Here is a 27,698-nt window from a genome sequence, read left to right on the forward strand (position 1 = left end):
GTGCATGGAGGGGCATTTCTGGCTATCTGCATACTGAATTTTCTGCATTACTGGGTGAAGGAAAAGTGTGTTCATGTCAGCTAGAGGTGAAAGTCTTATTAGAACATGGCATCCCTACTCTCGAGAGCACAGGATATAGAGCAGGGGTGGCTAACCTGAGCCTGAGAAGGAGCCAGAATTTACCAATGTACATTGCCAAAGAGCCACAGCCACCCATCTGCTCCCCCTGCCCCCCCTGCCCCCCCAGCCCCAGTTCCCAGCACCTCACCCACTGGCAGCCCCTCCAATTAGCACCTTCCTTCCCTGGACCTCCCAGTCAGCTGTTTCATGGCATGCAGGAGGCTGTGGGGAGGGGGAGGGGGAAGGAGTGAGGAGGGCACAGCAGGCTAAGGGGAGGGGGCGGGAAGGTGTGGAGTGGGGGCAGGGCCTGTGGGAGAGCCAGGGGTTAAGCAGTGAGCACCCCCCCAGCGCATTGGAAAGTTGGCACCTGTAGCTCCAGCCCTGGAGTCGGTGCCTATACAAGGAGCTGCATATTAGCTTCTGAAGAGCCGCATGTGACTCTGGAGCCACAGGTTGTCCACCCCTAATATAGAGGATGTATCAGTTATTACATCTGATGTTATCCCCAAAGTACTGAGCCATGATAACAGACTACAAAACTAAATGTGGGGAAAATTGTAAGAAAGTAGTTGCCCCAGAATAAAGTAAGGGCAGTTCTTTCTACTCCTCCCTTTCCCTTCTACTCTAACCATACGAGCTTGAAAATATTGCCCTTCCTACCTGTCTCTGCTCTGCTGGCACCAGGAAGAATTGATCTCTGACATCAAGAGCTAGGTATTCAAAGCCATTTTTGCACACTTCTCATGTCTATAAAACCATGTGTCAGCCCTAGCTGTACAATTTGGATCTGGATCCAAATATGCAAAACATTGCGGTTAATAAAAGCTGGTGTGATAACTTTTAATGTTTGCTTGGGTTTTGGCTTTGCTCATTATGGAATTAGGATCATCCATGATGTTTAGATCTGAACTTCCCAAAGTTTGGGGGTAGTCAGAACTGACGTTACACAGCATTTGGATAATGCATAGCTTAATTTTCAGGCATGTGCAAAAGAATCTGGACCCATAGTGCATAGTCACACCGTGGTGTCAACTCTCATTACAAATGTAGTTCTAGGTTTGTGTTCATGATCGAGGGGAAATTGAGTTACCTGTTGTTCATAAGGATTGTCTAATACAAGAACATGTACCTACTTATATGGCTCTCAGCCACCGTCCTCTTGCTGTCTTTTCCTGGGCTTACTTAATTCTAACATGTTCCCTATTCCTAGCATAATTCCTGGAATAAGATTTGATGTCTTAGAATTTGAAATCAACCAAGAGATGTTGGGAAGGATATAACATTTAAGATTATACACTTATAGCGTGCCATCAAAAACCTTTAGTAGGCCTGTTTTTGGAACAAAATTACATGCCAATAAAGTAACGAGCATTATTTAGGAGTCCACTGCACGTAAGTTAATTAGAATACAAAGTGCCTGCTGTGTTCCAAGTAGACAGAAATGATACCTGCTTGCAATGAATTTTCTAACTTGCACAGGTGTCTGCCCACTTAGAAAGAGCTGCTACAGAAGACTGCTGGTTACTGAGCTAGTTCGTTCTTTGGTCTTGGAATCTTCTTTGTGTGGTTCAATAAAAGATTAGTATGTTAAGGAAACCGGAGTGGGTGCTCGTAATGTAGCAATGCACAATCACCTGGAAGATTTCAGTTTGGCAAATGAATAAAAATGGGATCAGTTGTATTTTCTTCTCCTCCTTCCCTGGTATGTCCTTTCTACTCTCCCATACTAAAATAAAAGTAAAAGAAAAAGAAGCAGCAGCAGCATTTTGGAACAGCTCCAAAAGATGCAGTGGTATCATCCCATAAGGTTATGTTTTGCCCAGCAAAGCAAACTCTGGGCCGATGAGTCATGTTGGGTTTTACCGCTCTTTGTGTATACTAAGATTTTTAGAACGTTACTTGATTTGAAAGGGACGACCAAACCAGAAAACAGCAAGCCAGCAGGACAAATCCACAGTAAGTTTAGTAATGCCACATCATTCATCTCCCTAGATGATTCCTCTCATCAGAAGCAATGCTGATATTACAAGCTATTGCTAATGGAAAGACTTTGTTTTCAAAGCCCATTTATTGTCTTGATCAATGACCCTGGGAATCTGCTCCTGAAAGTGAGACTAAAGAAGTCCCCCTCGTAGCAGTGACTCAAGGTGTAGAGATGGCCATCTGTGGCTTTACAGCATCCAGAGCCATGCGTTCTCGCAAAGGGCACATCTACGCTGCAGCTGGAAGTGTGCTTCCCAGCACGAGTAGGCAGATAGGTGCTAGTTGTGCTTGAGCTAGTGCACTAGGAATAGTAGTGTAGCTGGGGCTAGCCACCCAAGTACAAACCCACCCTGACCCCCTGGGTACAGACTTGGACAACTAGCCCAAGCCACCACCAGTGCTACCCCTGACCACGCTACTATTTTTAGCATGGTAGCTTGAGCGGAGGTTGCGTTTGTCTATCTACCGGAGCTGGGCAGCATGTTTCCTGAGTTGCTCTTTTTAAATATCTCTTGTCTTGTTTCTTTTCACTCTAACCACTGACACAGCTGAATGACCTTGGCCAGGACCCTGTGTGGAGCAGTGCTCACGGTTATGTGGAATGTGGCTGCAGAAACCAAAGGTGGTCCTTCAGTTTGGAAGGGCAGCATTCAGGACTGCAGAGAGCTGCCGTCGATACCAGGCTCTTATTGTTGTTGGAGTTCTGTGATATTGAAAAAGGTGACCTAGTAGTTCTTTAGGGCACATTGCATTTAATGGACATGGAAGTAGGATTTCTAAGTTAACTCGCTTAGAACCAAGGTATAAGATACGATCAACAGTCATGGGGGTGTTTGAGCCCTTTCTGCACTCTGAGCCCCTTGCTGGTCCCAAGAGCAATTGCACTGAATTTCTCCCTGAATGTTTTCTGGCAAGCTATAGGCAGTAGTGAAGTGAATGCCTATTGCTCAGCCCAGCATGTGCTTGGATTTTTTCCAGTTCTTTCTATGGTCTGATCTTTTAAACTGAGTGATTTATATGCTGATAGAAGGTATTGGAGTGGCAGCCCTGGAGCGAATGTGTATTAGCAGAACAGAGTGTGTGGGAGATATCCCCCATGCTGCCGTGCCCAGCTGCTTCAGTGTAGCATGTGGAAGGGACCACCTCCCAGGAGCAAGAGGGGAAATCAGACTACATGTCAAGTGAGTAATGTGACAAACTGCGTGCTTTAGGCTTATCCCCTATGGCTCTACCATTGTCCTATAACAACCCTCAAGTGTTTGAGAGGGTGGCCTATCTTGAGCTATTCTTTCCTTCTTGATTGTTTCCTTACAGTCTGCCATTAAACTAAACCAATACAGTTATACAGTAAACATCCCAATAACTAAGCCAACATACAGTATTCATAAATTATTAGAGAGCAGCTCCACGTCCATCAGTTGTAGTTGGTTTTGTTTTTGAGTAACACAGATCCACTGCCATGTAATTCTTCCATTTGGCAGATTAATAACTTCTGTGAAGTCTTCTGTACAGTAATAAGCTGAAAACTTCCTGCATTTCCTATTCACTGGAGATTGTAACCAAGTGATTTTATTATATAGTGTGTTGTCCTTCTTCCTTTCAGGACACAGGGGATGATGAAACTGAATTAATGTTCTTGCCACAGATGAGTTCAATGGGTGATCAAATGTATATGTTCAGGTGGGCATACGAGGGGAAAGTTACTACCCCAAGGCTAGATGAGCCACATACACTGTGTAGCCTGTTGTGCCCAATAGAGGTGCACTTTCGGCCTTAACCTTTTTTTCTAAAATGTGAGCTCAGAGTCTGTGAAAACTGCCAGTCTGAGAGTCACAAGGCGAGAAATCCTCACTTACCCATAGAGCAGGTACAGCACAGGGCATGCTTTTGAATGCTACCCTTCCGATATGCTCCTTTGAGGCAGGAGAGTTTAGTTCACTCTCCAGGCCCCAGTCAGTCCAAGGACTCTCTGCCAACAATGATGCTCTATAGTGCTGATTTTGAGTGAATGACAGGACACCCTTCCCACTAGGATCTGGAGTGAGAGCACCAGCTCATTTCACACAGGCCACAGAAGCCTTCAGATCATCACTGAGCTTGGCTGTCATTCAAATAGATGAAATAAGAGAGCCAGTCAGCCTTTATAGGTTCAAATGACTAATCATGCATTCTCCTATAATTCTTCTCTTTATTGTAAAGTGGTAGAGTCTAGTAATGTTGACTTGAGCATAATACAAAGAGGTTTGCCTCCAGAACATAATGGGATTGTTTTCACTCAATATAACTTAACGATCACTGCAGTCTTATTCTAATATCTACAGTTGGGTACACAGCGTTGTTTGTAATAATAAAATGGTTATAATTTTGGAGAAATTGTTTCAACAACTGTGAAAACTGTAAATGCACAGCTGACACTGTCCCCAAATGCATTGATATTTTGCTGTTTTCATAGGACTAATGAATTGTAACTGAATTCCAACAGACCTGTGGAATTGGCTTAAAGTCAATAGGAGTTGCTGGTACTCAGTACCTCCATAGGATCAGGTGCCTATAATGCATGCACCTTGGCCTATATGCTATAAGACTCTCAGGGCTGGTCTACCCTGAGGCGGGTTCGAACTAAGATATGCAACTTCAGCTACGCAAATAGCGTAGCTGAAGTCGAAGTATCTTAGTTCGACTTACCTGGCCGTCCTCATGGCGGCAAGTCGACTGCCGCAGCGCCCGCGTCGACTGTGCTTACTCCTCCTGCCGAGGTGGAGTATGGGCGTCGATTAGCGGATCGATTTATCGTGTCCAGACGAGACGCGATAAATCGATCCCTGATACATCGAACACAACCCGCTGATCCAGCAGGTAGTGTAGTCGTACCCTCAGAGTAAAAACAGTAGGCTTTAAAAGGCCCTATATTTGGCCCTCATGACAGTACTGAATTCCATTTTACTGGGCTCTTGTACTGTGGAGCTTCTGTTCCCATGTCTATATTTTTTCCACATTGCTGTGAAAAGTGCTTCTAAACAAAGTTGAAAAATAAAATTCAATTTTTTGGGTTTATGTATATAATCTTCTACAGTGAGGGGGCAGTGGGTCAGGAACCTGAACAAAGAAGGGCAGAGGCAACCATTTTTGAAAATCTTGGTTTAAGACTAGGAGTTTAGATCCATATTAAAGTGCCTGATTAAGTGGCCTGATTTTCTAAAGTGCTAAACACTCACCTCTTCCTAATGGTGGGAGCTGCTGCATGCTCAGTACCTTAGACAATCAGACCACTTACCTAAGATCCTAACTGTGGGCTTAGCAGCCTAACCATAGGCATCCATTTGTTGAAAATCTTGAGTGGAGGCATTTAGAAACACACAACTGGAAAGGACCTTCAATCCTATGTCATCAAATCCTATTGCAGACAACCTATCATACTGTCTCATTTATAAACTTACTGTGCTTCATCTTAAAAGCTAATTAGGTTTTCTGCCCCTTCTACTCCTCCTGGAAGATCCTCATTCCCTGATGGTTAGAAATCTTGTTCTAACTCCCAGCCTAAATGTATTAATGGCCAATTTAAGGATATCTCTAATCTGATGAATGGAAAAAGAACAGGACAATAAGTACTACCTTGGATTAATATTCAGTATGATGAGCCATGCAACCCTAACCCCTTTACTGCTCTTCACCGCTGCAGCTACAGGTTAGGGTTAGAACACGTTTTCTTAAAACACCAAGACTCCACTGGACTGACAAAGTGCAAGGGGCAGCATTGGAGCTGGAGGTTGCCCAACATACCGGAGCTGTGCGAGAGCGCACAAAGGAGATACGATGAATTGAAAAAGCACTGCTCGTTTTTCCTAATGGCCATGCTGAAATCTTATTCCACAGCAGGTCCTGGACAAAACACTTCTGCAAAACACTTGGATCCCCCGGCTGAGCTGCATAGTGCCTGACTGAAGTGCAGGTCAGATTGTAAATGAATAGCTTCATTTATCTCTGAATTTTATGGACGCTTCCTGGGGAAAATAACCTGACGGTATGGTGTGGAGTTACCACAGAAGGTAGAGATGGTACACTGGCAATCCCATTCATCTTCCTATACTACATTTTCTAGTGCTTTGTCCACTGTTAAATGCCTCAAGCAGTATAAATAGAACTTGCTGTAGATGCCACACTGATAAGGTGCTCTATCAGTATGTAGGTAGCTAAACTGCACCCATTTCTCTTGGAAGGCAACCCACGTAGCCTAATTTCACCATAGAAGCATCCACCTGATTTAAACTAGGACTCCTCTCCAGGTCAGAGGTACATGCTGCTCACCCCAACTTAATTTTCACTGTTCCACAAACTTGATGCATGTCACTCCAAGTTATTTAGTAGGAGTTGTGGGGCTAAATCCCATGCAGGAGAATTAGTTTTCTCTGGCACTTTGTCCCCCTGGAAGTCGTGAAGGACAGAGCTGTTTGCCTAATCCTTCAAATGAGAAGGCACACTTCCTAAAGAGAATTCTGTGATTTGAATTCTGTCTACAGAATTGGGTTTTTTTTTAAGCTGGCGTCAGATATACCTGTCTCCTACCTATTAACCTGGACATGCTGTGTGGTCTTCTCCTCCTCCTAATAACATGTGATTAAATATGATTCATCATCATCTCTGAACAAACTGCTGAGCGCATGCAAGTTGAAGAATATCAGGGAGCGAGGTAGACACAGTTATTTTCATACCAGCTGCTTTCTCCTGTAAATTCAGTTTATATTGTTTAAGCGCTGGCACGTTGTAGCAGGCCAGTGCCTCCTGGTTTAGTGCAATGACTAATGCTCTCTGCTACGCTTTAATGAGCCTGTGCAGTTTGGGAGACAAAGTGGCACTGGGGGACTGGCAGTAACAATGAGATTGTAGTGTTCACGGTGGATATCAGTGACTTTGAAGGATGTGGGCAGTCTCTGCCCTGGAGAAAATGAAACCTCAATACTAATGGTACACTTGTGCCAGGTCATATTTTTAAGGAACTTGGTTTTTGCTTGTCTTAGAAGTGCAGGGGAGGATAAGGAGATGGGGTAGATGTGTCTTAATTGCTGGTGCCTCCTGAAAGGCAAACTTATTTCCTAATGGAAAGTAAGTCACTTGATCAGAGAGATGACTCTAGTGGGATGCTGCATGCTCCCTAGAGAAGAAACAATGCTGGAAGTGTGGGTCTGCTCAGAAATGACTTCAACAAGGGCATTACTGGGGCTTCATTTTTTGTTATCTCAGTGACCTCAGATTAGACCTGTTTTGTTACAAGTAAATACATTAACTTCCAGCTCTGCAAACTTGCCCTAGAGCTGAGTCAAGCTGGGTTCTCTTTGGCCCCTGTTCCATTCCTGGTGATAGAATTTGCAGGCCAAATACAGTGGGGTTGCACAGATGTAGGAATAGGAACTTAATTAATAATTCCACTCCACGGAATCTTTGTTTGGCTCTGCAGAGCTAAAGGGAGTAAAGTTAAAATCTTACCTCTCATGGGTGAGAGAGCTAGGAACAGTGCCCAGGTTTGTGTTCAGCTTGGGGGGCTGAAACACTGGTCTGGGATGGGATGCAGCTTGTTCAAGTGACCCTGCAATCATGCCACTAGCAATAGGGGCTACCAGACAGCAGGTCTGCAGTGCCAACTCTGCTCTGTATTTCCTGCCCAGACGGGCTTTACTGCCTCACCGGCAAAGGCATGGAGGGCCTGATCTTTCTCTTGACCTGAAAGGGGACAGCTCTGGGCCCCTCCGGATTGATGCTCCCCAGCTCTAGTACTTCAATGGCAACATGATTTTGTAGAGTGTGTGAGAGCTAGTGGCAATGACAAGAATTCATGCATAGGGATGCTGTCAAAAGAAGTGGATTGAATTCGCATTTTCAGGAAGGAGCGGATACAGGAATCTTTAGAGTTAAGAACTACACTGCTTTGGTTTTTCTCCAGGTCATCCCCATTTCACCCTCTATTGCTCACCTGGGCGACGTTCTGTGGGCCAGAAGAGAGGCTTTTAAATGCAGCCATCCTCAAAGTTCGCTGCCTTCAGTCTGAGTTCATTTGCTCTTCATCACGGTTCCTAGAGCTCTGCCTCCAAGAGCCTCAAAGGTATTTTTAATTCAAAATAAACTGTACTGAGATTTACCCTGTTTCTAAAGGGTAACTCTTGGGAAGTAGTTTCAGTGCCACTGGCATGCATGGTGGCTCACTTGTCCGCTCAAACTCATGCCATTGTTTTAAAGGGTAGAAAACCTACTGTAGAAAAATCAACTGATGATGTGGCTCAAAAATGAGACTGGGTGAAACTGGCCAAATTGAGCTCACAGGAATTCATGAGAGCTTCCTCTCAACATTCAGCTTGCTTAATTTTAAATACAGAAAGTAGGATTTAAGTGGTTCCAAGTAGTAACAGACAGAACAAAGTGAATTACCAAGCAAAATAAAATAGAACACGCAAGTCTATGTCTAAGAAACTGAATACAGAAAAAAACCTCATCCAGTAAGCTTCCTTTTACAGACTAGTCTCCTTCTAGTCTGGGTCCAGCAAGTCCCCCTGGAGTTACTGTCCTTTGTTCCAGTTCCTTTTGGGTATCCTGGTAGTGGAGACGCTCTCTCTTTAGCCAGCTGAAGACAAAATGGAGGGGTCTCCCCGGGGTTTAAATAGACTTTCTCTTGTGGGTGGAGACCCCCTACTCTCTCCTATGCAAAGTCCAGCTCCAAGATGGAGTTTTGGAGTCACATGGGCAAGTCACATGTCCATATATGACTCAGAACTTACGGGGTAGCAGCTATGGTTCACAAGCTTCCTTGAACGTCCTCAGGTAGACTTCTTATGTGGATTGGAGCATTCCAAGATTCATTGTTCCTTAAGTGCTTCTTGATTGGGCACTTAACTTTGCGAATTTCTTTCTAAAGAAGCTGACCAAATGCCTTACAAAGCTTACTTAGAAATCAAGCAAGTATACAGCCAATATTCATAAGTTCAAGTACAAAAATTATACGTGCATACAAATAGGAGGAATGTATTCAGTAGATCATAACCTTTACTGAGATATGTTACATGGCATATGTAGCATAAAACATATTCCAGTTGTGTCATGTATACATTCATAAGCATATTTCCATAAAGCCTTATGGGGCGCACCATCAGAAACTGAATAATACTTTTTGTAAAACCTGGGAATTTTTCGGTAAAAATCAGTTTAAACTGAAAATAAAGGGGCTTACAGAGGTGATGTGATGAGAGTGATTGATGCAGCCTGTCATGCTGTGGGAGGCGGCCAGGGATGAGTCTTGTGCAAACAGAATAGAGTCACCATGCTTGTAAAATAAATAATACTTCTCAAGTTCATTTCATGCTAGGATCTCAAAAAGCTTTGCAATTATCAATGAATTAGTCCTTCTGACCCCCTTGTGGTTAAGCTGTATTATCCCCATCATAAAAGTGAGAAAAGGGAAGCACAGAGAAGTGAAGGATTTCACTCGTAAGGGAGATCAGGGATAGATTTTCAGGTGCACAGCATCCACAACTGGGGTCAGGTAGTCCAAAGAGCTCAGCTCCCATTTATTTTGTGTTTCAAAAGCCACACTTGTGTATCTTACAAAAGTGCCCATCAACCAGCAGCTCCCATTGTGAAGTTTATGGCCAGATTCTCAGAAGCTCAGCAGCACTCAGCACACTGAGCTCTTCTGAAGACCCGTCTACTTATTTTGATGCTGAAAGTGGGAGCTGAGAAAGCTTGAACACTGGCCCCAGTTATGGCAGCAGAGTCCTTCTGAAAATTCTGGCTCTAAGTGACTTGCTCAAAGACGTGCACTGACTCAGTGGTAGTGCCAGGCAGGCAATGCAGGACTCCCAGTCCTAGGCCTTAAATAATAGGCCATCCTTCCTCCTCTTCTTCAGAAACAGGATTCCTGTTTTTCACTAGTTTTAAAGGCATTATTTCCCCGGCAGGAGGGTGTTCACTAGATAAGTGAGATGGAAGTCAGTGTGTAGTGCTGGATTGGCCTGCCTGGATGTGTGTCCTCATACATTACTTGGTGCAAAATAATTACGCCTGACCCAGGAGAGATTGGTGTATAATTTGCCAGTGTTGGTCAATGAGCGCATGAGGATTCTCTGTGTACTTAATCACCAGGATTTCCTTTGGCCATTAAATCAGCATTTCTTTGACTTTGTAGAGTCACATCATGTACGTGAGAACCCAGCATAATGATTGGTGATGGATGCTGCTTTCAGAAGAGAAGCAGGGAGGTCAGACTGCCATCCACAACAGGCAGGTGGGTAGTGCCTTTGACTTCAACCCCAATCACACCTTTACAGGATGGAGATAGAAAATATTATATGGAATATACCTCACCTATGGGTGAGTGTGAAGCCTTCCCTGTAGAAGCCTTCCCTGTAAAAGCTTCTCTTTGGGGAAGGGGATAATTAATTTTCCAGCAGCTCCATCCTAAGGACCAGCTCCTTCCTTCTAGTAGTTCCTCATTTGAGGCTGAAGGCAATAGTTCCAATTAAGATTAGCAAAATAGCTAAGAGTTACTTCCCATGCTCTGTAACGGGTTTACCGATGCCTTGTTGGGGGATGAAGGCACAAAGAAACTACAAAATAGCATTGTTCTCTCCTGGATTTGCATGACACAGTTTACAGAGACCTGATTAGAAGACTTTTTGGGAGTCTCCAAATTAGATGCCTCAGAGATGCTAATTAAGCAAGCTCCCAGTGGTATTAACTGATAGTGTTGCCAGAGCAGGTGAAAAATTCAGTTCTTTTGATTTTCCTTTTATAACTTGAATGGGTCCCTAAAATGAGTTCAGGTAGCATTTCCTGCAGCGAGGAGCTGACCTGTATCTTAGCAGCTCCTTGGACATAAGAAGCTGGCTTTGCCCCAGACACAGTACAATATCATAAAAATAACCTGACTTTTTGTTGTTGGTTTTCTGAAAGGTGCAAAATGGACACCCTACGAACCTGAAGTCCTGGATTGGCATTACAGGGACATGGGCACAGGCCATGCAAGCTTGCCCTGCAATGTGCCAGGCAAGACCACCTCTTCATACTTGGCCTCTCTGCTGAGAAGGCTGGTCATAGTGGTGATGGTTTTGTGTGATGCACATCTGGCCACCAGCCTTTAACGCAAGAGCCATCAACTCAGTTGATGTAAGCCAGCAAATAACCCTCAGATAGTAACGTCCTTTATGGTCAGGTCTTCAAAAGTTTGAAGATAGATTTTTCAAGTACTCAGCACCCCCAACTGGGGCCAGATTTTTTTCAGTAGTGTTCAGCCCCCAGAGCTGACACTTAATGGCAGTGTTTTAAAGGAGCTCAGTACCCAAGTGTGAAGGCAGAGAGAAATGATACAGGGGAGACAGTAGTTACAGAAAAGATAGAGGGAACCAGGGATGAAAGGAGATGAGAAGGGACGGGGCCATGGAACAGGTCAGAGGCAGAAAGTAGGCAAGACCTTTGACTCAGAAACAGGAGTGAAGGAGAAAAGAAGTTGCCAAATGTCTTCTTAAAAGATACTCTAGTTCAATTGCAAGTTATTGGGCTCAGTGCAAGGACTGCTGGGAGAAATTCTATGACCTGTCTTATGCAGGAAGTCAGACTTGGATGGTAATGGTCTCTTAGGGCTTAAGGATCTATGAATATTGCTTTAGAAGAAATCTGCTCGATCCTGTGCAGCAAAGAATGTGGAGATAGGAGTTCTGTCTAGCTGGGAAGCCAGTCAGCATGGTACATAGACCTTGAATAAAAAAAAGCTAAGCTTCCATAACCAAAATGAGCCCTGCTTTTGGCATTCCTGCTTTAATAGCAGGGGGAGGTAGATTTTGAAGCAGCTTTTGTTATTGAGGGTAAAGCAGGAGTTGGTGGCAGGAGATGATCCTGGAAGAAAGGTAAATGCATTCAGGAAGGATTTGAGAGAGGAAAGAAGGAATTTAAGCGTGGAGGATAGCGAATGTAGTGAAAGCTCCGAGTGCCTGTAGTTAACGTAAAATAACTCAGACTAAATGCAGCTTTTGGCTAGATAAATCTCTGTCAAAACTATACTTGAAATATTGTATCACCAAGGGGTAGCTTCCACTGATGAGTCATTTGCATAACCTCCATATTTACTTATAAAACGGAAGGATGTTATAATTGTTGTAAAAACATCATCTTGCTTCATGCCAGGTCGTTCCCCAAGGCTACGATTACCTTGTAATAAGCATGTTGCCTGTGGTGCTCTCTTTTAAATTGTATTTTGGGTTAGTAACTGCAAGTAATAAGTGTGTCTGGTGCTGGTTGCAATGCAATTTTCAGTGCAGATGCAACTTCTCAGTTACCTGATGCCTAACATCTATACGTAAAATACTGCACTTGAGTTGAAACTCTTACTTTCTAAGGCCCTGCCATTGCCTTCCTGGGATTTAAACCAACTGTTAGAAAAGACCAGGGCATCTCTGTGGAGAGTTCAATGAAGATGTCTGCTCAGTGTCAGCAGTGGTCAAAAAAGCAAATGCCCAAGCGAGCTGGAGAATAAAACTGAAACCATCATGCTGTTACATAAATCAATAGTACAGCTGCAATCGTGTGCTCAGTTTGTGTCACCTATCACCCAAATGATATGTCAGAAAGGGAGCAGGCCTAGAGATGGGTGCTTAGAATGGTTAGAGACACAGGAAACTTCCATGTGATAAGAGATTGAAGTGATTCCATTTAGAGAGGTAACCAATAAGAAGCAACACAAAGGCTGCATTTGTGTAGCGCCTCGGACCTTGGCGTTCTAGTCCAGGACTGGGGCTATTAGGTGCTACTTCAATGCAAATAATGAGTGGGTGAGAGAGAATAGTCCAGGCACCTGATTCACCCTCTCTCATAATACAAGAGCAAAAGGATATTCAATTAAATTGAAAGGCAGAAGATTTCATACATAAGAAAAACATTTCCACATAGTGCACAACTGGCCTCATTAATCCTACTAAGCTAGTGAACAGGGCCGGCTCCAGACCCCAGCGCGGCAAGCACGCGCGTGGGGCGGCCCTTTCCCAGGGGGGCGGCAGGCTGGGCCGGCGGACTTGCCGCAGTCATGCCTGCGGGAGGTCCATCGGAGCCCCGGGACGACCGGACCTGCCGCAGGCATGACTGCGGAGGGGGCGCTCGTCCCGCGGCTCCAGTGGACCTCCCGCAGGCATGACTGTGGACGGTTCGCTGGTCCCACGGCTCGGCTGGACCTCCCGCAGGCATGACTGCGGCAGCTCAAGCGGAGCCGCCAGACCTGCGAACCGTCCGCAGCTGCGGGAGGTCCAGCCGAGCCGCGCGACCAGCGGACCCTCCGCAGTCATGCCCGCGGGAGGTCCGCTGCTCCCGCGGTTCCGGGGCGCCTCCGGCACATGACTGCTTGGGGCGGCCAAAAAGGTAGAGCCGCCCCTGCTAGTGAACAAAGTGCTTAGTAGGATTTAAAAAAGAGACTGTATATTTGTGTGGATAACAAGAACATCCAGAGTTAAGAGTAAGGTTTAAATAGTTTTTTTTTTAAAGTTTTAGATGGGTTATAAATCCTCATGCTTCAGGCTATATAAACCAAACTAAGGAATGGAAGATAGGAAAAACTGGGAGCATGTTATTCCTAGGCCATGAATGCCTCCTGCAGCATTTCTTGCACCTTCCTCTGACGCATCTGGTGCTGGAGATTGTTGGATAGTGGATAGTGGATTAGATGGACTCCTCCTATGGTCCTCCTGCCATTGAAGCCAATGCCAAAACTACACTAGGAGAAGGATTCAGCTCTAACTTACTGTTAGGAATTCTAAGATAAAGCTGTCAATCAGAGATGGCGTAGATTGCCTTTTCTGCCCAACCTAAATCAGTGTGGAATTGTTCTGCACAATTTCTATCTAGCTGTGGCCGCTGATTGTGCAAGGCAACAGTCTGATGGGTGGGTTTGGACCTAAGGCATACGCCTGTGCACCATATATCTGTGTACAGCTGACACCTAGTTACTGGAGAATCCTCTCCCAAGTACCTGTGCCTTTGTTAAATAAAGGGAGAAGGGTGAGTAGGAGGAACAGTCAACAAGAGCACCATGAGATTGGGGCTTGAAGGAGAAGAGCAATAGTTTGCCATTCCTAGCACAGTGTAAGGCTGCCCTTTCATCAGCAGCCCTTCAGCTGATTCAAAACCCCCATTTTCTTTTGCAAAAACCTAAGGGCCCAATCCAGTGAGCACCACCCTCCCTGCTCACTTCAGCAAGTATTGTCGTCATTCAGTCCCTCAAAGGCCTGGAACCGGAACTGACACCTGTTCAGTGTTCTAAACGTGGGCCCAGATTTTCAGAGGTGCTCAGCACCCAAACAGCTTCCACTGTAACCCTGGTGCCCGCATGTTCCTAATGGCTTGGAACCAAATATGCTGAGAATTTGGAAATCCAGCTGCTTATTTTAGTTGCCTCTTTTGAAAATCTGGCCCTGCTTGTGGGTGCTGAGCACTTCATTCTTATAATGGACGGCAAGTTCTCTCTTGAGCCACAAACTGCTGCTGAAAGGCCAGTTGAGCTGCTAGGGAACAGCAAAAAAGGGTCCAAACAGCCTAGGGAGCTTTAAAAAGCATCCCTTGCCCAGGCTTAAACTGAGTTTGGCTTCAGAGTTGGAAAGAAATGTTCTGACAAACTTCAGTGGCTTCAAGTCCATTTTCTCTACAATAGAATAAAACAGCCCTAAACAGCGCCACTCAGAGGATTCAGGAGGCCTGGGGCAAAGCAATTTCAGGGGCCCCTTCCATAAAACAAAGTTGCAATACTATAGAATACTATATTCTTGTGGGGGCCTGGGGCAAATTGCCCCACTCCTCCCCCCCCCTCAGGTGGCTCTGGCCCTAAAGGACAGTGGGAGACTAAAGTCTCATTGATTTCCTTTTAAAATAAAATAGCAAGCTGGAGCAGAAAGGTAATTCAAGAAGTGGAAGGATGAAATGCGAATGAGGATTCCTTTCCATAAATAGCTGGCATGCAACTGAATGTGTCAGGAATCAGTAATTGCACATCAAGGGAGACTTGCCAAACCCACCTGAGGGTGTTCTCTGCAACTGCTGTATAAAAAAGTTAAGGCTCTTGATCTGCTCTGGGGCAAGAGGAATTGTTATTGACAAGAAGCAAATCAAAAATGCATCCTTCTACTGGAGAGAACAGGTAAATAATTGGCTACAAGGGAATGAGACAGACAAACACCACTGTGAAAGGAAGTGCCCCTTTTCAGGGTGATAGTACACTGCCACCACTGTGCAAGCTGGATTGTGTCTCTGGCACAGACTCCAAATTACTCATCTGTGGGGCACAGTCCCTATGCAACTGCTAAGGGTGCATTCTCTAGCTCTGCAGGGCTGGAATCTTATCCCTGCTTTTGCTGTGAAGTTCCCTGTGGCCATGGAGGGGATTGCAGTGCACAGATAACTTCCAAGCTAGCTGTTATTTATTGACAATACTACTTCACATTCAAACAGTTCTTGGACAACATTACCAAGCTCACGGTTCACTTCCAGCAGCCAGCATCTGCTATCAAATGCTGTAGGAATGCTCAAGCCCTGCCTTCGGTAAACCCCAGAGGCCTTCACAGCAGCCCAAGCACCAGGACATGTTTGAGTGTACACAGAGGAACACAAGGCAAGAGCAAGTAGGGGACAATATAAATTGGTCTAGGTGAGGGAAAGAAGGCGTCCTATCGTGCAGGGAACATACTGTTTCATTATGTGAGGCCTGTTGCTTGCAGAGATAAACCTACGTTAAGAAGCTGGGTGTTTTTTCTTTCACACATGGAATGAACTGGCCTATGGCTACCTACGGTACCTGGGTGAGAGCACTGGGGATAGAGTAGGAGGCAGAGTCTGTCACCTAGATATAATACTGATAGCAGTGGTACTGCTGGTGCTTTTTCACCACGCTGATTTGCTAGTATGTAGCACGGTACACCCAGGAGCTTGTGAGGCTCCATCCAACAACAAATCGGATGCTCCCTTAGCCATGGCTTTTGGAGGCCTTGAAAGATCTTGCCTGGGAATAGAAAGATTCTGAGCCTGACATCATGGTATCTTTCAGACAGAGATATGCTCCTCCTTGCCTAGGCCCAACACAACAGCAATACCTTAAAGAAATAGAGGAGGGGAAGGGAGGGAAGAGATTTGGTAGCCAGGGACACCCAGTTCGATTCACAAATTGACAGCTGATGCTACCCAGACTTCCATGCATGACACTTGAGACATTTCTATTCTCGGTGAAATTAAACAAGCAACCTCAGACAAATCCTTCAAATGAGGCAGCCAGTCACTTGTAGCAATTATGTTGATATACACTGTCATTATTTTCTGTCTTGGCAGAGGACAGTCTGAGTGTCTTTAGATGTAATCTATACTCTGGTGTTCAAGGACAGTAGTGTAATAGTGCTACAATTGGATAGGCTAACTGTAATTTTCCATAATGATGTTTGTATAATGGTAATGAGAGGCTCTGTGATTGTGTACCATTGGAATGTCCCTGGAATGAGGCACAAACTACATGTGTTTAAATGTTGGTAGGATCCAGACAGATTTCCATCCCCCCAAAACATGATATTTGAATATATATTTGTACGAAGAGGCAACACTGAATTGGGTTGGCAGGCTCTGTGAATGGGTAGCCCAATCCCATGTTGGGGGCACCTCAGGAAGCCCCATCAGAAGTGGCATTTCTCAGGGATGACCTAAAAGAATCAAAAGTGTAAAACCAATTGAAGGTGAAGAGTGTGAGGGGAAATATATCCTTCCCCCCCCCCGGCCCAAATATACCCCACCACCCCTACCCCGTGGTTAGTAGCATTTGTTCTTGTATCACAGGCATTTCCTTAAGGATGAAAAGATCTGTTGGGCCATCCGTTCTCTGACCAGTCTGCCAATGCAAGATTGTTCCATAAAGTTTTCCGTTAAGTGCTCTCTGAAGTTTAGTTTTAAATGTATTTACCCGTGGACTTTCTGTCAGTTCCCTCAGATCATACCAGAGTCTAACGGATTTCACCAAGAGCATATTTCCCCTGATATTCACTTCCCTCTTTTCTTAATGTCATGCTAGTACCCCTTCAATTCTTCTCCCTTTATGCCTTTCAAGCACTTGTAGTCAGCTCCCTTACACTCAGGTTAAGAAAACTATACAGACTTAGCTCTTTTTGTCTTTCCTCACCAATAGTCCTTCTAGTTACTTAAACCATGTTTGCAACCTGTGTTAAGTTGGTCTATGCTGCTACAGACCTGGCTTGTGGCTCCAGTGAAATTCCTCCTCCTCCTCCGTGTTACATCCCTAACAGAAGGACACTGACATTTTTATATCATCTGTAGATCATTGCCAACTGGCTTCAGTCCTATGCTCCCATCCCAATCAGGAGGTGGCTAACGAGCTCCTCTGGGCTCAGTCTCACCAAACACCACACGGTTGGAGGAAGCAAGCTTAAAAAGGAGAGTGGGTCACAGGAAGGGGCAGCAGCCAGGAGGAAAGCTGTCATGTCTCACAAGTTGCTGACTCGTGTTGCAGAGGAGCTGAGAGGGAAACAGCTGACAAATCCCCTCCAGCCCCCCAGACTTAGCAAAACCCAAACAGCCCTTTGAAAAAGGGAAAGGGCTTTGAAGCCACCTGAAAAAGGCCCTGCCTACCAGTCACTTAAAGCAGGTATTTACCAAGTGGAAGTGCCACAATTATTAGATCTAAATAAACACTGACGGAAGAAGATTGTGTGGCTCGGGCATTGGCATGAGTCCCAGCTTCCAGGGTTGGCTGTGCCACAGACTTCCTAAATCATCTTGTGTAAATCACTTAAGCTGTGCCTCTGTTCTCTGTCTATAAAATGGGAATCTGCTACTTGATTTCACCCGCCCTTTCTCTGCCCTGCTGCTTTAGACTAAGCTCTTCACAGTAGGCACTGTGGGTTTTGTATAATACCCAATGCAATGGGGCCTCAATCTCATTGGGGGCTTGCAGGTTCTACTATCATAAAAAATAAGCATCAAGTTACCACAATTGGGAGCCACCACTTTGCTCTATATAGTGGAATAGGAGTGAGATCTTTTCAAAGAGGCATTATGTACAGCTGTTAGTCTGTATTATGAGTTCATATTTAGGCCTATTCATTTTCATGTGAAAATTAAACCTCAGCGAACCAGCTGGCACTAATTGGAAGGGCATTCATTTTCTTTCTTTGAAAGAAAGCTGCAGTTTGTTTATATAAATATATGTCCACATGGTATTGTCAACCGCACACATTGAAAAATCCTGAGTTAAGACTCAATATTGTGATTGGATGTAAAGTACTGGTTTAAAAAAAAAAAAGATGCTTTTCTATTGTCTTCTGCTTTTTGAGCCTCCAGGCTATGCTCGTCACATTTTCAAGCTTTTCTCCACACCTGTAAAGATTAAGATCTTATTTTTTTTTTTAAATGATGATCTTCTCATCTGATGCCATTAGATAGGGCTTTACGAAATCTGGATGCCTTTCTAGAAGATCTGCTTTAGTCAAACTCAGTGTATTGGTTCCAACACAGGGGTAGCTGAGTGAAATTCTGTGCCCTGATCGTAGATGGTCTAGTGGTCCCTTCTGGCCTTAGAATCTGTGAAAACATAAGTAGTGTGAGGGCCAGCAAGAGCGTCAGACCTCCATCAGTTAGGAATGGCAAAACTGGTTCAGAGAGAAATAAGCATTGCCTGCTTTGGCCACATAGCCATCCCGATCTGCAACCCTCTTCGTGGGTCCTGTTTATTTCTGCCTCAAGTTCAAGCTTCTTAGCTTCCAGTTCAAGGCTCCCTATTCCCACCTCAGCCCCTAGCCTGGGCCCAACGCCCTCTTCTCCTCTCATTCCCTGTCTCAGGCTTTCTTTCATGCCACCCTGATGCTTGAACATGTGCCTTCCTTCTCCTATGGCGCTGAGGAAGCCTCCAAGCTTCCTGAATTACACATCTTTGCCTTCTTGCCTTTGTCCTGCTGTCCCATGGATTGTATTAGTCAGAGCTGGGCTGTAACCATCTCTGGGGAGGGCCCAGTGTACTGTACAGAGTATGGTTATGGTAACCCTAGTATTAGAAGCTTGCTTCAGTGTCCTGAAGCAGCAGGTCCACTAAGTCCTCCACTGTCTTGCACCTCTGTCTCTAATACTTAAAACGCATTCTGGATCTTAGTGCCTCAGAGTATATAGGAGCATTCAAAAACCCCTAGTCTGACAGGAGTCTTCTCTCTTACCTCTCCTGTTAGGACAGTGGTCCTCCTTGTGCGATCTTTCCTAAAGCCCCAGTTTTAGGGGCCTACGGGGTTCAGCTGAGATGTGGCTCTTGAAGCATTTGAACTTCTGGGCACATCTGTCCAAGCCCAAATTCTCTCTCCCTATCACTATATTATAGCCACCCATCTTATTGCTGCTCTGTTGTGCTGTCAGCAATTTACAATATTGCAAGCCTATGATGATATTTTCATGTTAAAAGCAAGTGAAGCTAGTTTTGCAACACAAAACAGCATGCTTTCCTGAAGGGAACGTAATGAAATATGAATGAAGCAGACTATCACAGCACGAAGTCACTTGAAAGCTGAAGATGTACCAAAGCACTTAAGAAATACCCATTGACCGATAGCTGGGCAGGTTTAGCATTTGTCCATCCACAACTGGCAGGGACTGATTTTAGCCTCTTTCAGAGGATCAATAATTTAAATCCATTTCTAACAGTGAAAGAAGAAAGCCTTGTTTAAATACCTCCTGCTGCCTAACTGTTTCTATGAATCCCGCCCCTGTGTACATCCCATCAGGTGGCTGCATCACTCTGGTTGCATCAGATTTCCATCATATTGATGAAAGCACCAGGAGAGAGACAAAGCTCTGATCTGCACTGCACATTTCCATGGTGCATTGTACCCAAGCTAGCTAGATCAAACCTAGCTCAGTTATGTCTTCATGTACTGCAGTCACACCGCCAGCTGCAGTGTAGACGAATTGGTCTACGCTACAGACTAATATTGTTATAACTACATTGCTCAGGGGTGTGAAAAATCCACACTCCTGAAAGACGTAGTTATCTCGACCTAACACTCCAGGAAGATAGCACTATGTTGACAGGACCGGGAGAGCTTCTCCCGTTGACCTCCCTAGCTCTCAGGGAGGTGGATTAACTACACCGACGGCAGAGCTCTCTCCCATTGGCTTAGAGCAGTGGTTTTCAAAGTTTTTTTCTGGAGACCCGGCTGAAGAAAATTGTTGATCCTCGCAACCCACCGGATCTGGGGATGAGGGGTTTGGGGTGTGGGAGGAGCTCAAGGCTGGGGCAGAGGGTTGAGGTGCGGGAAGGAGGGCTGTGGGGTGAGGCCACAAATGAGGGGTTCAGGGTGTGGGAGCGGTCTCAGGGCTGGGGCAGGGGGTTGAGGTGCAGGAGAGGGGCAGGGCTCGGGGGTGTGGGGGTGCAGTCTCTGGGGTGGGGCCGGGGATGGCGGGTTTGGAGTGCAGAAAGGGGCTCTGGGTTTGGTGGGGGATCAGGGCTGGGGTAGGGGGTTGGGGTGTAGAAGGGGGTCAGGGCTCTGGGCTGGGGGTGGAGGCTCTGGGGTGGGGCTGGGGATGACAGGTTTGGGGTGCAGGAAGGGGTTCTGGGTTTGGGGGGATCAGGGCTGGGGCAGGGGATTGAGGTGCAGGAGCGGGGCAAGGCTCGGGGGGTGTGGGGGTGCAAGCTCTGGGGTGGGGCTGGGGATGATGGATTTGGGGTGCAGAAAGGGGCTCTGGGTTTGGGGGGAGGATCAGGGCTGGGGTAGGGGATTGGGGTGTAGAAGGGTGCAGGCTCTGGGGTGGGGCTGGGGATGACAGGTTTGGGGTGCAGGAAGGGGTTCTGGGTTTGGGGGGATCAGGGCTGGGGCAGGGGGTTGAGGTGCAGGAGGGGGTAAGGCTCGGGGGTGTGGGGGTGCAGGCTCTGGGGTGGGGCCGGGGATGATGGATTTGGGGTGCAGAAAGGGGCTCTGGGTTTGGGGGGAGGATCAGGGCTGGGGTAGGGGATTGGGGTGTAGAAGGGTGCAGGCTCTGGGGTGGGGCTGGGGATGACAGGTTTGGGGTGCAGGAAGGGGTTCTGGGTTTGGGGAACTCAGGGCTGGCGCAGGGGATTGGGGCACGGACTTACCTCCTGTGGCTCCCGGTCAGCAGCGCAGCCCCAGTGCAGAGGCAGGCTTCCCACCTGTCCTAGTACTGTGGACCACGCTGCACCCCGGAAGCGGCCAGCAGCAGGTCCGGCTCGTAGGCGGAAGTGAGCAAGTGGCTCCGTGCGGCTCTCACCCGTAGGCACCCGGCCAATGGGAGTGTGGAGGCGGTGCTCGGGGCGGAGGCAGTGCATGCAGCCCTATAGCCCCCCTGCCTAGATGCCAGACCAGCTGCTGGCTGCTTCCAGAGCAGAGCGCGGTGTCGGAGCAGGTAGACACTAGTCTGCCTTAGCTGGGCAGCACCACCGATGGGACTTTTAACGGCCCAGCTAGTGATGCTGACCAGAGCAACCCAGTGCCTGACATGCCGTGACCCAGTAGTGGGTCGCGACCCGAACTTTGAAAAACCCTGGCTTAGAGCATCACCAGTGCAGCTGGGCCGATGCAGCGTTTAAGCGTAGAGCTGCCGATAGAAGCCACAGCAGCTCAGCTCCACTGTTGTGATCAGACAGTGCTGAAACGAGTAAGCTGTTATTTTGACTATTGCTTTGTTAGCTCACCTTAGTCCATTGAGAATTTACAGTTCCGGTGTGCATACCATTCTGTTCTTCCTTTCTCACCCCTCTGATATTAGTCACTGTAAAAATCAACAGCAACCATGAATGATAGGTGAGGAATGTGCTTCCCAAAAAGGGAACATTAATTCGAGTGATTTAACACCTCCTTTGAATGAAAGGTTATTTTCCCCCTATGAGCAGGAGCTACTTTTAATTTGTGATGTACAGCACCACTTCAGAGGGAGAGAGGGTTTATTTTAAACAAAAAAAATTAACCAGTTCAGGTTATAGGGTCTCTTTAGGTCTTGGTCTTCTGTTAATTAGTCTTAATTGCTCTCTACCACTACAAGTGGAAAGGTCAGTTGATATTTTATGGTTTTACCAGCTTATGAGCTTCCCTAGTCCATCAAAATAGATGGAACAGAATGCTGATGATCCAAGTCATCCATTTTCATGTGGGATTGGGGTAGTATACAAATACATACACCCACTTGAGCACCAACTAATTAGACTGAACAAATCAGTGCAAAATTGGGCATTGGTGAGAACAAGACCAAATGGATGAACAACAGTTTTTTGGGGGAAATCTGACATTGATGTAGTGCTTTTCTTTCCTAAGGGTCTCAAAGTGCCCTGCTGACATACAACCACTCAGTTGGAGCGTGACCTATTTGAAATAGAGAATCTTCGTTAGATAAGATTTACTGTGTTACAGTAGATTCCCTACTGCCCCCTGAGGCCTAAGCAAGGTCAGGCCCCTTACTGTGTATAAACACAGAAGGCCATAGTCTTTGCCCCACAGAGTTTGCACAATATGTTTATTTGAAAACCGTTAGCATATTGAGCCTTGTTTCCTATTCTAGCAGGAATCATCATGGGATCGCTGGTTGTGTTTCTAACATTAGGTGACTCAAGGTCCGTGTCCAGGTTCTTCACCTGTAAAACAGGGTTTATAATGCTTACCTACCTTTGTAAAGCATTTAGCTATCTATAGCTGAAAGGCGATATAAATACTACGTATTTTTAGGCGTATGCTAAACTGGGCTGGTGCTGACTCGATGACCACCGTGGTGTCGCAGACTCTCAGGTGCAGGAGGAGGGTGGTAAGATGAAGGTTACAAGATAGAAGAGCTGGTGGGAGGGGAAGGATGCAGCATGTAGGATGCTAACTGCTGCTCCTCAGGTTTTGATTCTACACTGTTTTCAGACAGATTCCATGCACTCCATCTATAGAACTCAATGGGAAGTCCAGGCATAGACTGGCTGGCAATATTCAGTTCTTGGCAAGAACGTGCATCTTGCTCATTTTGCACCAGGGACCTGATTTGCAAAGGCACCAAGTACCCAGGCTACTCCTGTCCAGCTGCTGCTTATCAGCTATATGCAAATATATTGCCCCTAGAGAAGTAAGGCACATTCCTATTCTGACTGTAATTTGAAGTGAGATTTTTTATGAACAATTCTGTTAAACTGCAAAAGTTATTAACTCCCTCCTATTCCAGGTCTGTTTATTTCTAACCCAATACAGCATGCTAACAAAAATCACACCTCTAAATATACGCTTCACCTGACTAAGTAACATATGACTAATCAGTTGCATTTCAGATTTCTAGTTAATTGATCAAGCATTTTTATAGTCTGAACCACATTTTAAGACTGAGATTTTCATTAGCCACCTGCTCCATCCTGACTCCACTTCCACAACTTCCCTGGGGAAACTAAAGTAGATGTTGTTGCATCTTGTCCTATATTTTTATGTAAGTAAAAATCCTTTAACATGGTGTGTTCAGTTACTTGGGTTTTCCATCCCATTTTGGATCTGATGGTTATGTCCTCTCCCCCCGTAGAACTCCATATGTATTAAGTCTCCTCCCAATCTGCTGCCTTTCTAACTCAGCAGTTTGGTTATATCCTCTCACCCATTTACTGTCACCCTTCAGTTTTGGCATCACTAGGATGTTTTGATCAGTTTGTTTTACACTGGGGAAAAAAGACCACCACAAAACAGACACCTGCCAAAGCAAATGAGGCTCGTTAGCATATTCCACTTCAGGTGGAGTAGGCAGAGCCCGAAAAGGTGAGTTCTGCTCCTGAACTAAGGACTTGTCTATGCAAATTCCTAGAGCTTTCACTATAGTTAAAGTGGTACCCAACCAAGGACAGTTATATCTGTATGAAGGTCTTCATACTGGTACAGCTATTCCTGTACAGAAAAGGAAATAAGCTAGACCACAATAATCACCTTCACATCAGTATAACTACAGCCACATGATGATGGTTGTACCAGTAAAGGCTATTTCAGTAATGATCACACCCCTAACTGAAATAGCGATAGCAGTACAAAAGCTATGTTTAGACAAGGCGCAAGGCATGTGTAATTGAAATGTAGAGCCACCTCCAGTTTCACTTGGTCACACTTTGGGTATGGGCTGAAAGCAGCGCTGTAAGCCACTTCTCCAATGTACAACCACTGCTGCAACTCCATTAACGTGAGTTAATATTGGAGAAGGCAATTGATTTCACGGGTCAGGTGCTCTGCCTCTGACAATGATATTTAGAGAGGTAAATAGAGAGACACCTTCTCCCCTAGGTCTGAGTCATGCACTAATGATGATGGGAATTCTTCCCCATCTTCTACCATAGAACAGCTTGTGAAATACAAAACGTGGTAAGCGACAGACCCAAACTGCAAAGGGATGAGCTGGATGCAGATCTGCTCAGCATTTAGAGGTGGTTCAGTCACACCCATTTCTAACTTTTCCCCCTAGCTCAAGCTCACGTTTTCTACTGGGGCCGAAGACATTACTTGGGCCTAACCTTTCTGGGGTACAGTAGTGCTGAGGGCTTGTGGGGTGCTGCCCGCATGCCGCATCAACCAAGACTTCAAGCAGGGTCTTTCAGGTCTGCCAACAGCAGCCTGACTTGGTGAGCCTCTTCCCCTTCAAAAGTGAAATTCACCCTCCCACAGAAAACCCATGCAGATCCTATATATTATTTAAAGCTTAAGGGGTGCATAGGCCTTGTTCAAATCTGCACTGAGGGGAATTTTACCCCAACCAGGAGTTGTGATGAGTTTGTCTCAGCTAGTTAAAGTGACTGTATCCCATGGAGGTTATTCTTGCTCAAACATCTAATTATTTTCTTGAGGCCTGCTAAACTGTCTCAAGGATCCCCTGAGGGAATGAATTCCACTGGTGAATTATACTCAGCAAGGGTATTTCCCTTCATCCCACTCAAAACAGGTTCTCTTTCAGTTTTAGTGCAGTTGGACTAGCAAACTAGGGTCACCAAATATTTTCCAGTTGAAGCATGTCAGCTACATTGCTGGCACTAGAGTTATTTACTAGAAACAACAACATACTTACGGTAGGCGTACACACAGTTTAATTTCAGCTTCCATTCTTGGAGCTATCCCAGAAGGTTAGATACAGTAAATTGGTGAGTTATTGGAGCCATCATGAGCTGTGGTTATAAAAAAAAACAAAAAACGTTCTTTAAAGTTCAGAGCATTTATGAAGCATTTGCAAGAAATAATTGCACATACATGAGTATCATAGAATAAGAGCTCTTAGTAGTAGAATTTAGCAACTATTTTCTTAAGTATGAAATGGCATTGAACATACCCTCGAACCAGAGGGAGAAATTCATCACTTTGTAGAGAAGAACCAGCATCTATGCAACCCTCCTCCAAGGGAGCTGCTTCTCTTAAAGCACTGAGGCTCTGGGCTGTAGGGTAATAAAGAACCATGGGGTTTGTCGATCATGGTTTTGTATTGGCCCGCCTCAGCAAAAGGGTGAAGGTTATTTAAAAGTTGATTGTATTTGGTTTTGCTCAAAGTTCCAGAAATAGAGTCGTCCTTTCATGTACGATCCCTTTATTTAGCTAACTTTTCACTAGCTTGTAATATTATTTAGCTACTTATCCCCCATTCAGCACTTTCATCTTATGGATAAGGTGAATTTCACTCAAAAATTCCTGTCTCCTGCAATGCAAAATGGGGAAACCCTAGTGAAAGTAAATCTTATCCATGTTCAGGATAAATAAAATAATTGTAGCATAGGAAATATGGATTAGAAACTCAAATACAGTGCTGAGCAATAGGATAGAAGAAGGTCAATATACTGTAGAAACAAAGAATTAAAAAATATAATAGGAAATACATTTTGATTTACAGAATCTCAACAGTACTAGTCAAATGAAACATTCATTCCTTTATAATATCTACCTTTAGGACAGGAAAGCATTAGTAGAAATTTTTAACCTAAAATTACAGCAACACTAACTCTTCATTTACAAGATATGGGGGGAGAGGAGCTGGAGACCAGCTTTAGAGTCCCTTGGTTCCACCCTTTATTGGTTTTTGGCCAATCAGCTCTCTTCACCTTTCCATGCAGGGATGTTTTTCCCCTGCTTTCTTATTTGTATGGATGCTCCCCATTACCCCCTCTTTTGGCCAGAAAGAGGCAAGGGGTCACTATCAGCAAACCGCCCCTATAAACAAACTGAACATAGAACAAGCAAACTGTTAAATATTTAGCGTTTTCCCAGTCTTCAGTGGAGAGCTGCCATGCCCGTGCAGTATTGCATTCCTGACACCAGTGGGTGTTCTGCAAAAGTTATAAATAGCAGCCCTTTGCAGCCCTACCCAGAAGCCAAAATGGAGTCCAACAGCTAGGTGTAAGGGGGGGGGGCTCTCTTAATTCTAGAGGAAGTTCCACCAAACTATTGCCTTCCGGTAAGAGTGTTGATGTTTTTGCTACTTGCGATAAAAGCAATTCGAGGGGGAAAGGCAGATGTTACCTGTGCAACTGGGTTCTCCTCTGTCTTTCTCTTGAAACTTTACATACATTTTTTTTCTTTTTAAAATATAAATGACAAACTGTTAAACTAACCCTTTCCTCGGTCTGCTCCTTGGGCATCTGAAAACCAACGTATTTAGCTTTCCTCACCCAAGTGTGCAAACTATGACCTAAGCTCTGCTGAGCTGCTTGTGGGCTTTATGGAGCTATGCAGCTCAGTCCTGAGTAAGGAGCCGTGGGGAGCTGCGCCACTGCAGGTGGTGTCTGGAGAAGGAAGGAATTGTAACTATTCAGAGAGATTAATTTACTCCCTGGAAGGAAGCTGTGAAACCCATTCCTAGGGGCCATTTGACTTCTACCTTACAGGCTCCATCTGTTTCTTTTTCCTCTCTGCCTCCTACCTGCATACTTTCTTGCATGGGGAGTGACTGCAGGATCTAGTCTTTGCACCACATCTGCAATTGATATCTGGGCAGGTTCTGTGCAGCCATATGGGGAGCTGTAGCAAGATCTTACTTCCCTGGGTGGCTGTCACATGAGAGCACAAGAACCATCTAGCCTGTATAACTACAGTCAGTTATCTAGCTGGAGCAGGGAGAGATATGTTAAATACAGGCTTCATTCCAGATGATGGTCTCAATCTTGGAAGGTGCTAGCGCCATGGGGCCCTTGGCGTTTTGCAGAAGGTGGCCTCCACTTTACAGGACGGGGCCCTGTGTTTAGGGTGCATTCTCTGTGTCAGTGAGCAAGGTGTGCCAGGTGACTGGGAGCTGCTTCTCTCAAAGAACTGTGGCTCTGTGCCTTGGGGTAATACAGAACCATGGGGTTTGTCGATCATGGTCATGAAGCCCGTCGGCATATCGTCTGCACAGTAGCCCCTCATCCCCGGTCCAAGCATGCACTGCACTCAGTGTAAACCTTGGGACAGAGTCTCTTCTGTGGTGGTTGCAAAGGCCTGGTCAGGACTATCAAGGACGTTAAAATAAGAAATGTCAGATTACTTAGAATTTGGGTTCAGTTCAGCTTGGCACCCAGAAGCTCAGATGTTCACCTGAACGTCAGGAGTCTGGAAGCTTTGGGTGAGAACAGGCTCCCTCACAAG

The 27,698-nt window shown here is 45.5% G+C and overlaps 1 long non-coding RNA gene across 1 annotated transcript; it reads right to left on the reverse strand.

Annotated features, from left to right (window-relative positions):
• Positions 1-16,967: 16,967 nt before the first annotated feature.
• Positions 16,968-26,130, reverse strand: LOC123352977. Its single transcript, XR_006574341.1, has 4 exons — positions 26,023-26,130; positions 25,162-25,258; positions 21,800-21,876; positions 16,968-18,690 (listed from the first exon to the last, which is right to left on the reverse strand). It is a non-coding gene; the product is annotated as an uncharacterized LOC123352977 (long non-coding RNA).
• Positions 26,131-27,698: the final 1,568 nt, after the last annotated feature.

The sequence above is a fragment of the Mauremys mutica genome, chromosome 19 (genome assembly GCF_020497125.1).
Source record: "Mauremys mutica isolate MM-2020 ecotype Southern chromosome 19, ASM2049712v1, whole genome shotgun sequence".
In the NCBI taxonomy this organism is placed as follows: domain Eukaryota; kingdom Metazoa; phylum Chordata; order Testudines; family Geoemydidae; genus Mauremys; species Mauremys mutica.